A 16,019-nucleotide genomic window follows, 5' to 3' on the forward strand; every position below is an offset into this window, starting at 1 on the left:
GATACTCTAAACAGAGTTAGCGCAGGAAAAACCAGCGTGGAAAAAGATGCGTCCCGGGCCAGCCGTCGAGGGTGTGCTGTCATCAATCAAGGGTTTAAACAAGGCAGCAATTCGCTGTATTTGTCTCCTCTGTGCCACCACCTCGCCGCAATCACTCACTTCCTTTTTTTCTCATCTGTGGCTTTCAATTTATCTTTAACGGTTTTTACAGATGCATGTCACGATTGTCCAGGTGCACAGCGGGCGCTTACCGAAATATGGCGATTAGCAGCATACAATTAAAAACGGTGCACCAATGTTTTTAAAAATGTAATTCTAAAATGAGGCAAATCTTGTTTTTAAAAATTGGAGTTAAATTTACTACTTGCAAAGAAAACAATACAATGTTAAAATGGGGTATAAACAATTCTAAATATCTCTCAATAATATCATACAATGATGTATTTCCAATGCTAATGCAGCGCATATTAATAACCAGCATATATAAAAAAAAACTCGCTGCAAGAAAAAAAAAACGCGTTAATTTGAAAGCTTCCCCCATCAAATAAGTATGCATAGAATAAGAATAAAACTCGTGTTGATCAAACGCTACGAGACCCGGGACATGATCCTTGCCCTGCCCCCGTCCCCTCCCTTAACCAAACTGATTCTGTTTCGGCTTTTGGCATTAATCTTCTGAGACCAAAAGTCATAACCCAAATTGACCAGAGTCCTCTCAGGCATAATTGTATGGCAGATAACTCTCTTTGCCTCAAGCACATATTCAGATTTTTGTTTTGTTTCACCCCAACCAAAATTGAGATGAATTTCTATTTAATTTCCTTCCTTCCACCCTCCCATGGCGCGATGGGTCTCTACGCTCATACGTAAGGAAAAATGCTTTGTAGTAAATTTGGGCTCGGTTCTTGTGTGCACTCGAGTCAGATGTCATTTGTTCCCGGTTCTCGCTCTCTACAGTAAACCGCGCGTGATTTCCCAACCGAGGGCGACGCCCCCTAAGCGATTCACTGCGTAGCACCGGTACGTGACGTCAAATACTTCATGAGGAATGCTGGGTAATTGATACATAATCTCGCGAGACTAGTACTGCCCGATGCCCATTCTGTTTAGGGCTCTTGTTGACACGGGAAATGTAATTTCTGTTAATGTGATGGCTACAATAGTCAAAGAAAATTAGAACATGTACAGGCTATTTTTTTTCTATAGGACGACGAGACCACAAATATTCAAACATTACGATGTCAGAATATATCTTTGCATTGAGCTATAAATTGATAATAAAAAAAGCGTTAAAGAGATGTGTGCATTTTTTGACAGAGACTAATCTCACGTCAAATAATTGTTAAGTTTTCAAGTGTGTATATGCTATTTTTTAATACCATTAATAACAGCTGAGTTCAAAAAGCATTGAAACAACGGTGAAAATTTTAAAATCATGGAGCCATCTTAATGTTTTATTATCTATGTTTCGTGTCACTAACATCATTCACGGTTGACATTTGTTTCGTATTTCGAATTGTATACACTCTCTCTATCTCTCTCTCTCTCTCTCTCTCTCTCTCTCTCTCTCTCTCTCTCTCTCTCTCTCTCTCTCTCTCTCTCTCTCTCTCCTAATAAAGACATCTGATGTTGTGATCTTGGTTTACATACTTTTTATTATATATTTGTACGTAAGCTAGTAGCATTAAGAATAAGAGAATTCAACATCCAACGTATTTAGTAATCTTATTTTGATCAAAGTAATAATTACTTTTGAAAGAAAACATTTACATTGCACATTATTCAAGCTGCAGTAACGCCTTTAATCATCTTCAGGATCAATACTCTTTTTTTACTGGCCTCAAGCTATTTTACATCCGATACCCGCCTTTAAAATACCGCACCCACCCCGCGTATAATCAAGATAATATATGCATTCTGTTGAAATCGCAATTGATAATTTGAATGAGTACGCATACACGCATCAGTTGCTCGTTTTGAAAATGTAATTACAAATGTTGCTCATGATTTGCATATTAAATTGGCTTCCTGCAATCCGATAAATAAACAGCTTTAAAGTTAGGGAAAGACGCCATCATCTTTGATGGGGACGGGATACCCGTTATTTTGTCTGTAATCAGAATAATTATCAGAAGATAGAGAATGTTTTGAATTTCTTCCAGAAAGGAAGTTATTCACGCTTTTTTAAACATGCGGGAAAATCCGCCATGGCGATGTTTTAATCAAAAAGCTTTGATCGAAAGCTGAAATGCTGAGCGGAGGGTGGGGGCGACTTATTGAAGCAGGGTTCAAACGTACACGCATATTACTCTTATTCTAGGTTAAGACAGCAAGCTTGAAGTGTCAGTTTAAAACGACACAGGCAAATCCCCTGAACTTTAAACGCCAATCAGGTATCGTTGTTAAGTGACGCATACATGGCGAACAATTTGACACGTCGATGTTTTTTCGTCCTCTTTCGGTCAACATCAACTGTGTGCAGTTCTTTGCTGAAGCCTGTTGATTGCAATGTCATTAAAGCATTAGTTCTTATTTCATTAAGTTTGATTGTGCTGTCAGCCCGGCAAACAGTGAACTCTTGAGAACAGACCTAACGGGATCTCGTTTCCCGGGATCTACTCAAGAAACTTAATTTTACCTGTACAATAACAACGCAGTTTAAAAGTTCAACATGATTCTAAAAGTTCAGAAATAATGGTAGAATAGTCTAAACTGCCTCAGCTTAATGGCCATAAATTTACGAGTAAATAATATATATTTTACTATGAGTTCATTCCTGGCTTTAAAACAATATAGTTTGAACTTTGTGTGACCCAAATTCTTGGTTTGCCTGGTGTAAGCAATCTGATCGTGGCTTACTTTGATTGGTTAAAACCACAGAATAAATAGCATAGCTCTATAAACTCACAAAACGCAAACGATCTGTAATTTTCGAGGTGGTATTTTATCTTAGGCGTAACCATCTCTTGACGTTATCAAATAACGAACACCACACCCATTAGACTATGATATAATGGTTGAGGTTTTTTGTTTTTGAGTTGAAATACAGCACCACAACAAAAAAAAAAACAGAGACTATGTTAACGGCCGGCCAATGCGTGCGTCGGTGGTCGGGCTCCTCTTGGCATTTGAGGGCGTAGACGCCCCAGAAAAGGTCACGTGATTAATAATTAAATATCATGGTAATCGTGTCGGAAACTGTCACTGACCAAAAACATTATGTCTGCTGCTGGTGAAGAGGTGGGGGAGGGGGTGTGTTAATGAGGTTGCAGGGGGTGGCGTGGGGCTTAGGGTTTCTTCAAAATTACCTCGACCACCCGTGGGGAGATAAATGTCACTGGTGTTTAAATATTAAACTCGCGGGCGTTGCCTCAACTCGTTTATTTGTTTCTTTGTGATCAAACCAGATCAGTCATGCGTGGCACAATACAGGCACGCGCATGTCAGAACGTGGCACTTATTTCAGTTGAGTTAGCTATTCCAGTACTTTACTGGCATTTTGTTGAAATAGTATTTTATCTCTGATACCCAAGTGCAGGTATAGGAAGTAAGTATCACCCAAATCTAAACCAATGGTAGGATAGTTAAACATAGAAACAACATTGATCGTTGGTGAATTATCTTTAAAACCTTTTAGCAACCTTTTACTAATTTAACAAATTAAAGAAAATTTGTTTAGTTCAAAGCTTGTTCTCACGCATATATATATATATATATATATATATATATATATATATATATATATATATATATATATATATATATACCCTATATATAGATTAGTGTTTACAGAATTCCAAATATATAATAGTAAATCGCCATTTAGCCATTTCTGTTTAAAATAAGCAAACTAGAATCTAGCGCCATATTTATTCTTTTTATTCTATACAAAGTTGACACTCAAACAAGACTAAAATATTTGTTTTTTATAAGACTTGATCACACCCCAACTGCGCTCTATACACCGCAATTACATCTCAAGCTAAAAGAAATTTTCAGGTGCTAATATTTCGCATTCGTTGTTAATGTAATGTCTGTAATACATAAAACGTATAAGTTTAAAATATACTCAATTCGTTCGCATACACTATTTTAACTTTTAGGCCCCGTATACGTTGTAAATTTTTTTTTAATTAGCTAATAAGTTAATAACAGTGATTATCTCATTATCACAGTAGCATTAGGACAAATGTTTAGTAGCATGATAAAAAAGTTGAAACAGATCCTAACAATTATAATGATGAAGGGGCTAAAATTATAAATGACCATCTCAAATTGCGCACTAAAATGTGCACACTCATTTAAATGCGTGTTGAATTCTATTCATATCCATGTCATATCGCGTTACGTTGGCTTGCGTTGGATGCAGAAACAGCTTCAACATTCGCCCTCTGGGGATGGAAGAGCCCACAGCATCAACCAGATATTCATTGCAAGGGGTGGACAAACAGCCAGCTGATTATTTGTCAGCATTAGATTTGTGTGTTGATGTTTGCTGTTAAACTAAAAAAAAACTGCTTTATATATAATGGGGTTTCCTTTTCCTTCTTTCGATTTTTATTAATCGGGGTAAACGACAAAATAGTTTTCATAATTCAAGAACTAAAGCGTCGATTCTATTATTACCAAGCTATAGGGTAAGCCCTGAGTCTGAGTGTTATCAAAATAATACTGGTGCTAATACATGTGAATACACTCATTTATTCATATGATCTTCGCTTACAATCCAAAATTTGGTTAGCGTTTTAGTTAGTTCAAGCCATGTCGCGGAGACAACGGCTACAGTAACACAATCCAATAATATAAGCTGTGTTGTCAACACAATGTGTAACAGTAACACAGTCCACTAATATAAGATGTGTTGTCAACACACTGTGTAACAGTAACACAGTCCACTACTATAAGCTGTGTTGCTTGAGCCTATTCACTTTATCTACACATATATGCAGCTGAGTCAAATCAAATTATTTACGAATACATAAACTGTAGCTGAAAAAACTTGTAATCAACAAACATGCAGTGTGTTGAATCATGTGGCTTATATCAATTTGATCAAATCATGTGCCTACAAATATATCCTTCAGAACTAAAACACGATCTACAATTGCATGCAGTTGAGCTAGAAAATGAAAAAACCGATGGACTACAAATACTTGCGCGTGGTCTCGGGACAAAAAAGAATCCGAACATCTTAACGCATCACATGGATGACTTCCTGGCAGATTATGCGATGGCGGAGAACATTAAGTAATGAAAGAGAAGGTTTATTTATTAAATATTCACATGGGTGCTCGCGTCATTAACCTTCCGAGGGGAGTTGCCGCCCCTGCTATAATAGCCGGTTTGTCCTTTATACTTTCGATGGCGTTGTGATGGGTATAATTATGATAATCGTCCATTTCTTATGATATTTTGTTGTTATTTCTTGTTGTAGCTGTTGTTGCTTATATAAATGCTTATAAATATTGGAAAATTGAATTTGGATTAATTTTAGTTACTGAAAAAAAAAGTGCATTACTTTCAAATTCCGTAATAATTTAATAAGGTAGGCCTACCTGCTGTGTTTTATTTAGTTCATATAGTATTTATTCGTTTTATGAAAAAGTTAAACTAGGTACATGATAGTTAAGCGTGGAATCTCTATGGTACGTTGTACTGCTCATGCACATACTAATAAGACTATTCCAGAATAGTATTAATTCATTATACGTTAAACTAATTACAAAGTAGTGCATTACTTTATAGCCCTTTTGATGTAGTGATGCCACTGGGCCCTAGTTAGCAAAGACGCCGGCGCGTTTTCTTGCAAGTGAAAGGTTAAGTTAATGCGCTAATGGGGGATCTTTCGACTCGGTGACTGACAGTGCAAATACCAACCACTTTTGGGAATTCCACATCTGTCAATGAGCTAGTATGTGTGTTTAATTGTGTGCGACCTTTTCGCATCGTGCGAGACAGTGCTAACGTTTAATTGTACGCCGGCTGCCTTTACAACAAGAGTGATAAAAAAGGGGCGGCAAATAACTTTGACCTATGGTCAGATATAAATATTGTATGATAAGAGGAGACAACATACACAGCTCGCATATAACATGTTACACGTATTCTGGTAAAGAGGAGCTAATGTTCCCTAGGCGGCAATACGACGCGGCGCTCGTTATCCACTTACTGTAGTTGGTGAATCCAGCCAAGCAAAAAAGAAAATACAATCCCTGGGGTAGTAGGAGACTTTAGGGGGACGGAAACACTTATGAAATTGCACCTAGGAGCGGGGAATATAAGAGCTGCATAAGCTAATTAACTTCAGCTTTATATATAAAGCCTATATATATATATAAAGCCTATATATATATATATATATATATATATATATATATATATATATATATATATATATATATATAGGGTGTAGTTTTTAGTTGTTTTAATAGTTTTTGCGTTGCTTTTTTCGTGTGTGTATTTATTTTTTATGACAATGACTCAGGCGTTTTTGCTCGTAGTCTGACAAATATAGTTGTTTTAAATTTTGACTCAAACCCTCTGATTGCATGATTAAAGGTTGTACTTTTATCTCTTTAAACAATTTTTTTTCCCGACTGTTCAGATTAACTTCATCTAAAATCAAATGACTTTTAAATTATAAATCATTCTTCAACGTAATCAGCAACTTTTCAAAAATCAGAGATGTTCATCAAATCGGCTCCTGTTGAACCGGAACGTGCTGGACAACAATGCTAGTTTGCGCATGCGCTAAGATGTTTAGAAAAGGGACAATCCATCGTAAATCAGTCCCGTGGCAAACGTGCTATCAGTTAATCTAACAAAATAATAGATGGGAAATTCACACGATGTAAGAGACCCGTCGCTCTATAAAACATTGAAGACTACAAGCTTAGTTAGAGCACTTAACGGCTAAACCGTTAAACCGTCGACGCGTTTAACACAGGCTTGTGATGAGATGTTGAAGAGCTGTTTTTTTTAAAATACTTTTTTTTTAAAAGTCAAATAAATGAAAAACAGTTTGATTAATAATTAACGCATGAGTCGATTGAAGTGTCGCGACATGAAATACAGACTATCACCGTCCTGAAAGAACTTTTTGCTTGCATATTTTTTGTGTAAAATATTTAAACGAATTCAACATTTTGTCAGCTCGTCTGAAATGGATTTTAAATCACGCCGTTGAAATTATCAAAAGCCGGGAGAACCCGAGGGGGAAAAATTGCTTTTTCCGGTGCCGAGTGTGATAATGCTGGCTTAATTTGGTATTGTTTTTATATTCCCTCGAAAAGCGATGTATTAGAGCTGATTACGAATACGCTTCACAAGTGATTTGCTCTTGTTGCTAAAGCAAAGATTCAAACAAAGTGGTCGAGAGATCCTCATTAAATATTATTGAACATAACTTAAAACAAAATTTTTAAACACCTAAAGCAAGCATCAGCATTGGTCAGATATTGTTCTAACGCTGATTTGTTTTACATTGAGATTCTTTAGAAGCTGATATTTAGTGTTAAAAAAAATTATGAAACAAATACGAGTTTTGAAAATTAGATTATTTCATGCGTTTAGAGTTATTATTGTTGTACATAGAATTACTATAACGTCTACTGTAAAAAAAAAGTTCCTTTTTCAAACCTGACGGTCTATAGGACAAGTGAAGTAGAGTTCACTTTTTTCTGTGACCTTCGTTCGGCATATGAAGAGATAGTTTGGTCAGCAATATGCCCAGCTGCCTTTACTTTCCCTAACGTGAGTTAGGTACCCATCAGAGTTGGGTGGACTCAGGGACGGTCTACTGACTTGAACCCGGATTCGAATTCGAGACTTACAGTACAGCTGTTTACCGCTAGACCATTCCGTCCCCATAGCGTTACTGGTTCAGAAAAAATAATATCAAGCCTCAGTGGAGAATTTGTTTTTTCAATTGAGCACCTTTGAATTATTTCCGTTCAAAAAGATCATTAGTCTAAAAGTTACTTATGTAACATTTCTGACGTTTTCAAATGCAATTTTTAAAATTCGGACTAAGAATCCAAAGTTTGGCTCTATATTTAATCTTGCCGTTAAATTACTTAGACCCGGCACATTGTTTGTTTTGACTGTGTTCCCTCTCCTAAGAAACACTTGTATTTGCCATCTACTAAAATACTCATACTGTTTTTATTTTTCATTCAATTACATTTTTTTTTTGTTTAAGAAATTGTGAATTTATTATTTGTTTGTAATGAGAGCCGGCAGCCCAAGAACTTCAGACATTTCTTTCACTGCCCATACACTTTGGAGATAGCGGCCATAAAGCTGTTAGCCAAATCTATTCCATACACACCGTTATCCCGCCTCATTAATAATCTTAACGCACGCTGCGAGCCCAACCTTTGCCCCCTCCCATCATACGCTCTCCCTTGAATCATCGCGCCTGTCTGTATTGAACCCCCTGACTCCTAAGACCCCCCTATCTCCATTTAAAACCCATCGAGCCAGGCTTCATTCTCTTTGCTATCTTGTACAACACATAGAGAACGAGAAGGGAGAAAAAATTCCCGTTTATTATTAGAGAGTTTTATGTGTGTGACGAGAAGGGAAAAAATAAACTCGAACGTGAAACGTTTTGGGTTTGAGATTGTTCAGGACTTATTGCCAACGTGTGGACAACGTGAGCCGACTGGAGGTTTTCCAATGGAGACTGGTGGCTGCGTCTGGTCTCTGAGGACGTGTAGCTCATTGGATGAGTGCTGTCGTCAACAACGCTCAATCGCCCTCGGAATAGATTTCATGTACACGAATAAAGGCAATTAAGCACAGCATTTTGCATCAGAAATTAATCTCCGCATAGCAAAACTCAAAAAGGAGGATTTTTTTTTTCTTTTTATCCGACCCCTCCTTCTCTCAATCGTCATTTCTCCTCCCAGTTAGTTTCAAATGGCGAGCTGCAGTTTGGATCACACGCTTCATAACGTCGATAGCCAGTAGAAATAACGGACACCGCTCTGGCTGTTAGGTCAAAGAAGGAGAGTTTTTAAAGCGCTTGGACGGGCGCTGCGATGACGGGTTCCGTTCCCCGGGGATCCGATGAAATGGACCGTATTTCCATCGTGTCCGTTCTGTGTGTTTACAAAGTTCATTTCTCGAGGGCTAGAGATCACGTGCTGTTCAGATTACTCCCACGTTCCCCATGTGCCCCGGTGTCCGTCCCCGGCGCCCGACCCGTGCCGGGATGTCCATACCGGGGGGCGACGGACTGCATTGTATGTCTCGGACAAAATAATCGCTCTCTCCGATTCATGGCGCTCACAAGTCTCCCGTTTAGCAGCCAGAATCAATTGATTACGAAAAATGCAATTGTGTCGGGATTTTTATTAATAACCACCCCCACCTCCCCCTCTCAACTAGCCTGTAATAGAGGAGACTCGGGCATCATTTAAATTTCCCAGAAGACCTCAGCCCTAGCCGGTGTGTGTCTGTGAGAATGTAATTCCTCGGATGTTGGTATATTTTTGTAGTAACAGTTTCCCTGGCCGATAGAGATGGAATCTATAGAAGTATGACCTCCAGTCGTTGGTGAAGGTTTCAATTTCCCCGTTTCCATTATTATTTATTAGTCTTATTTGGAAGCAAAACTATGTAATGTACAAGAAATATGATCACACTATTAAAGCTCTATATTTTTAAACTTAATTCTTCACGCGCTATTGCTACGGGTGTCTTTAGCAACAAAGATTACATCACTTTACCTATCTTTGGTGTCGGAATGTCTGCAAGAAAAGTTGAATAATGGCAGTGCTATTCAATATTCGATATTTAAACGTAACAAAAAAAGTATAGGTGTATACAGTAGCGTACGCAGGGGGGGAGCAGGGGGAGCGGCCGCTCCCCCTCTGGCCATTTTTAGCAAAGTGGCGCCTTTTTGGAAACTTTTTAAACTAAGTTTTAAGCAATGTTATTTGTTAAAAAAATATTTTTGGTAGGCACATCTATGTAAATCACAAGATTTCTTTTCATGCAGCAATTAAGCATTATTGTACTAGTCTAGTAGTGTCTACGTTTACAACACGTATTAATAGCTGCATCAGTTTTCTATTCTAAAAATAACCACTACGATGCATTAGAATTTTTAAAAATCCTCTACAGGTAGACTTGGCAAGAGGGGTGTTAAGTTTAAGGCAACTGTATAATGTATTTGCTTTCGAAAATTGCATTAGAAAATGTTATACATAAAACTTCACACATAATTTAAATTACTTTATATATACAGTTTGAATCGTGTGATTAATTTTTTTAAAAATTACTATACAGAAACAAATACAACTGATGTGGCACCTCTATTTAAATTTACTTATGGGCAAGCTGCGTAGCGGTGGGGAAATTTTGACAAGGTCAACAACGTCGTCACGATGAAGTAGTAGTATTCTTACAGTTTGGGCGATAGTGATACGATTACAAATTATATGAAACAGTTACAACCCCCCTCCCCCATGGACCCCTCTGTAAAAAAAAAATATTGTCATAATACCACTGCTACTTATTTAAATATATTTCTGAATCAGTATACATGTGTAATATATATGTATGTTTAGAACATTCATCTAAAAACTGACGCTATGTTCACTCTGAGTTGGTTATCTTCCCCCCCCCCCCCCACACACCTCACCACCACAATTGTGTAGAGCGACATTAATGTCACACCTAGGTATACACTAGGTTGGATAATTGACCTAAAGTGACCGGACAGTAAAAGGGTGTGTGAGCAATACAGTGATCTAACCCATACCTATCACTATGTTAAAAATGATCTTTAAGGAACACAAAGAAGCAGTAGTTAATTAAAAAAATATATGATCTGAACTATAATACCGACATGTAGTTAAATGTAGGCTGTTATTCCGAATGTGTTTCAATTGTATCGAAAAGCGTGGTTTTATACCAACTCTGATTTCAAAAACTTTCATTATGCTGTAATGCTTTAGCATTTATGATAATGATATATTTAATTCTGATTATAGACAAAAACATTTTATAAACACGAATAGTGTTAAATATTTTCATTATATTCTAAAGTAATAGTTTATTCGTTTTGACATTTATAATTAAATGTGTAGATATATACATATTTATATTATGAGAGTGATTATTTCCCCTATTTCACTTGTCTTAAATAATTTCCCAGAAATTATTATGTAAGAAATTTTTTTACAAGAATTACAAAACAGATTGTGTTACGTTCATTGTTTTTTGTTGTAGTGTGTGTATATTTTGTTTGTTTTTTTTGTTTAGATTGATACAATTTTTGTTTTGTCGGCCTACATTGTGTGTTTTTTTTATTTCTTCAGAGTGCTACTTTCAATTTATTTTACATCATAGCGAACTAATGACATACATCTAGTAATTATATATATATATATATATATATATATATATATATATATATATATATATATATATATATATATATATATATATATATATATATAATACACGTATTTAGAACGTGTTTAAATTCGGCGCCTTTTTTTTGCTCTTTTCGCTCCCCCTACAACGAAAACCTGGATACGCCTCTGGGTGTATATATATATATATATATATATATATATATATATATATATATATATATATATATATATATATATATATATATATATATATATATATATATATATATATGTATATATATATATATATATATATATATATATATATATATATATATATATATATATATATATATATATATATATATATATATATATATATATATATATATACATATATTCAAAATTAACCTTAGTACTGAAGTAGAATGTTAGATTAATGAGTAGGTCTACATGATACAACAGAAATTTAAAGTATCAAAACACAATATCTCAACAGAAATATATATGAATGGACCAACGGCATTTAACAACCACAGATGCCTAGCGTGACAAAGAGCAACCAGAAACAAAAGCTTGTGTTGATTAACAACAACTACAAAAAAGCTTGACTTGACCAACAGCAGTCAACAACTACTTAAGCTTAACATGACTAACAACATTTTAATATCAAAGAGGTTGACTTGACCAACAAAGAATATTTAAAGAAAAGATAAAGCACCCCATAGAACAGGCAAAGTATGGTTTGTATAGTCTATTGTTATTATCTTGGAACACGCTGACATTGTGTAGTCAGCACAATGCCCAGTCGACTCAATCCAGTCATCCAGTTATGAACCAAACTTTATAAACTTTAAAAAGCAAGATTTGAACAACCGCACTAGCTTAACATTAAAAGGCAGTTACTAAACTTCTATGATAGTAAGTGGAACCACTTTATAGGAAAGTTTCTATGGTAATGTATTTAAGATGCCACATTATTAAGCTTTGAACTTTTCATTTTTAGCATACTAAACTTTTTGTTATTCGTGAAAAAAAACATGATAGTATCTTTAAAGATATGTCAAAAATTGCCTCCTTTCGCTAGTAATGTGATATCATTGTTCAATTTGTGTTTAGGGGGTCATACATAAACTGCAGATGGGTTTAGATGTTATCAGCGGGTGGCAAGATTATCAAACTAATGTAACACAATATCTATTTTATCAAATTATTTTCGTTGCTTAGGATTAGTGGTGGGGTTTTTTTTTGTCTTTTTGTTTTTATTTTGTTTGTGTGTGTGTGTGTGGGGGGGGGGGGGTCCTGTAAATGTTGTGACGTGATATTAGGGGGTCTAGCTTTTATGACGACCCGTGAGGATTGGGGAAGGGGGTAAGCAGGTTTAACGTGCATGACGTCATTCGTGGATCGCTTGGCCGCTTTCTTTGATGACTTAACCGCCCCGCAGTCAGAATTTGTAGCTGCTTTAACCTAGCTGCTTGTATTGGTGTGACTTCGTAGCCTTTAGCTCTATTACCTTTAATTGGCTGCCAAATGTCAATATGAAACGCATTTGATTTGCCCAAACCTTGTCGGATTAAATGTCAAGGACAAAAAGAACTATTCCCCACCCCTCTGCTTGTTAACATGTTCTCCCATTTGGTTCGATGACTCCCATCAAAATCTTGTTTTCTCCTCCACTCGTGACAAAAACCGACCCTTAACAATATTCACTTTATCATAATTATCCGATACGGGTTCGAGCCCACCCCTCCACCAACCGTCGTATTACGGTTAATCCCCTAGCTGAACATCAGTGGCGTCCCTTTCCGGGTTTCCGAACTGATGCGACGCGACGAGGCGTGCAGTAAACAGCGACTGCTCCTCGTTAAAAAGGGCAAGCGACTCGAGCTAATCATATAACTAACCTTTCACCCCCGTGAACGATCCCGATGCACACTGACGTGCACATCCTTTCCGAAATTGCCGTTTTAAACCGCACCCTTACCCGTCCGGGCCGTATACATTCATGTTAAAGGAAGTATCGTTTCGTATCACAAGGAAAACGCAAGATCAATGTTGGCATTAATAGTGTAATTGGGCTTCAAATTAATCAGCAGAACTGTTTACTTGATCTTTATAGCTTTTAGCTGCCTAGTTGCTTTTGTACTTTATCCCAGCTAACCTTTCAACACAAACAGTAATAACATTAAAGAACATCTTGTTAAAAACGATAGGCAGGCGTGTCGGTTTCAACACAAGAAAAAAATATCCATTGTTATGGTTCGTATTGAGTTAGAATCAGGGATAGGCCACTTGAAGAGACAGTAATGCTAAAATGGGATTCGTTAAACTTGTATCAAGAAGTCATGAGATGTTCCTTCAAAGTTTTCTTCGTGGGGGGGGGGGGGGGGGGCGGACTAAATTTTCCGGGGAGACGGACACGAGTAAAAATATATATTTACTTTATAAATTCTATTTCGTTCGGGGAATGGGGGCCTGCCTCCGAATAGATGAACGAATGAAACACTGGACGTCACTAGGGCAAGCTGGAACGAAAATTACAAGCCTCTCACGCTAGTTTCATTTAATGACCCCCCCCCCCACACACACACACACCTCAAAAGGCGGTCTTGCCCCTCTCCTCCTGCCCTCTTTTATTCACCTTTCCGGCTTTAAGGTGTATATTACCATTGACACCCTTTGGTTCTGACAAACCCAATCTTCGTAAATGATGTTTGAGGCCTGACGAATTAAAGGTCATGGTCGTTACGAGGTGAAGGGCACGTACTGTTAAAATGCAAATGTTTATGATCAAATGAAGAATTGACACAAAACTTATTAATGGTGCATATGACGTAAACCAAAATAACAGGTGCACACTGAAGCCCACTTACGCGGAATGATGTGATTGATGTTCATATTTGTTCATGTTTGGATTGTAACATTCAATCGAGTTCACCAGAAACACAATTCGTCGGGTTGAATCCGGCTTTAAGAGTAAAAAATTCAGGGTTTCAGTGCAATTGTAACATATAAATGTTGACCGATGTAAAGCCGGTATATAGTTGTACCCTAATAATATTTAGTTCTAGGAATGTACGTATCTTTGGTGCACAAAATGTATATATTTAGCTTACTTAAAGTATACACTTTCTGTTTGAAAATTATACATAGTACACAAAATGTAAACATTTGATACACAATTGTAAAACTTTACGAGATACAAAATGTAATTAAATTGTTGGCGACCATCACAAAAATGTGAAAAGATAATTTAGAAAGCGCTGTCGGATAACCTGATCGGTTAATCCATCTTGTTTTAATTACAGCTTGAAACAGGGATTAAACATGTCTGGAGGGTGGGGGTTTAAATGGAGCGAGAAGCATGGGAGAGAACCTGATACAATATCATGCAAGCAACTCTTTCTTAGATAAAGATTACATTCGGTTTTTGTTTTTGTATTTTATTTTATTTTATTTTTGTCTAAATGTTTGGTTGTCTTTACAGTGTATGTTAGTGTTAAATTCGAAGAGGACTCCAATTAAGGGCTTGATTAAGTTAAGGTAATTAGTCACCCGGTAGAAAGCTTTAGTTATGAGGAGTGTCGAAGTAAAATAGATATGTTTAGAAAGAAGATAGTACTGTTCTTAAAACTTTAGTATTGACTTGATCTTATACGTTTTTAATATTTGAATACTAAAAATAGAAATTTAAAAAATTAAATTAAAATTTTAAAATATTTATATTTAAATACTAAAAAGAGTTTTTTAATGTGTATTTTTAATTATTTATTTTCAATTCGTTTTTTCTTTCTTTTTTCTCTCTAATGTAAGTAGTAATGAAGGTAAAGACGAGAGGTGGTGGCTTTTGAACAGATGCGTACAATCCCATTCCAGCACTCAGTGCGAACTATCAAGTTTGGCGACCCGTCACACCCGCCCTACCCTAGGTACGCCTCTGCATTTGAGGGAAGTAAAGATGGGAGGTGGTGTCATTTGAGAGAGGTAAAAACAGGAGGCGGTGGCATTTGATGAAATTAAAGATGGGAGGTCGCGGCAGTTTTGGTAGGTAAGGTTGGGAGGTGGTGGCAAGTAATAACGATGTGCATTTGTGAACCTTGATGGAGGTAGAGATGAAACACTGTGACACCTGGTGGATGCAGGGAAGGGTGACAGTGACATATGGTGTAGGTAGAAATGGGTGACAGTGAAACCTGGTGGAGGTAGAAATGGGAGACAATGACCTCTGGTGGAGGAAAAAATAAGAGAGAGAGACACCTGGTGCTGATAGAAAGAGGAGACAGTGACATCTGGTGGGGGTAGAAATGATACAGATATAGATACAGATACAGATACTGATACAGATACAGATACAGATAGGGGCGTAGGGACGTAGGGACATAGGGACATAGGGACAGGGACATGGACATGGACAAGGACATGGACATGGACATAGACTCGTCGCAAAACTGCAGTGTATCGATAGCATCATTACCTAGTTTTAATGTTATCTTAACATTGTTGGCGTGAGACGTTATCGCACACAGTCATGCCAACATAGATCTACATTGTGCCATTTTCTCATATTTGTGGTGATGTAAGCCTATCACAATAATTAAATACTTTGTTTACTGAATCTGGTTAATTAACTAGCTTTTGAAACCTAAG

Source organism: Physella acuta, unplaced genomic scaffold, assembly GCF_028476545.2.
Source record: "Physella acuta isolate Inbredline_101_S28 unplaced genomic scaffold, ASM2847654v3 ptg000369l, whole genome shotgun sequence".
NCBI lineage: Eukaryota > Metazoa > Mollusca > Gastropoda > Physidae > Physella > Physella acuta.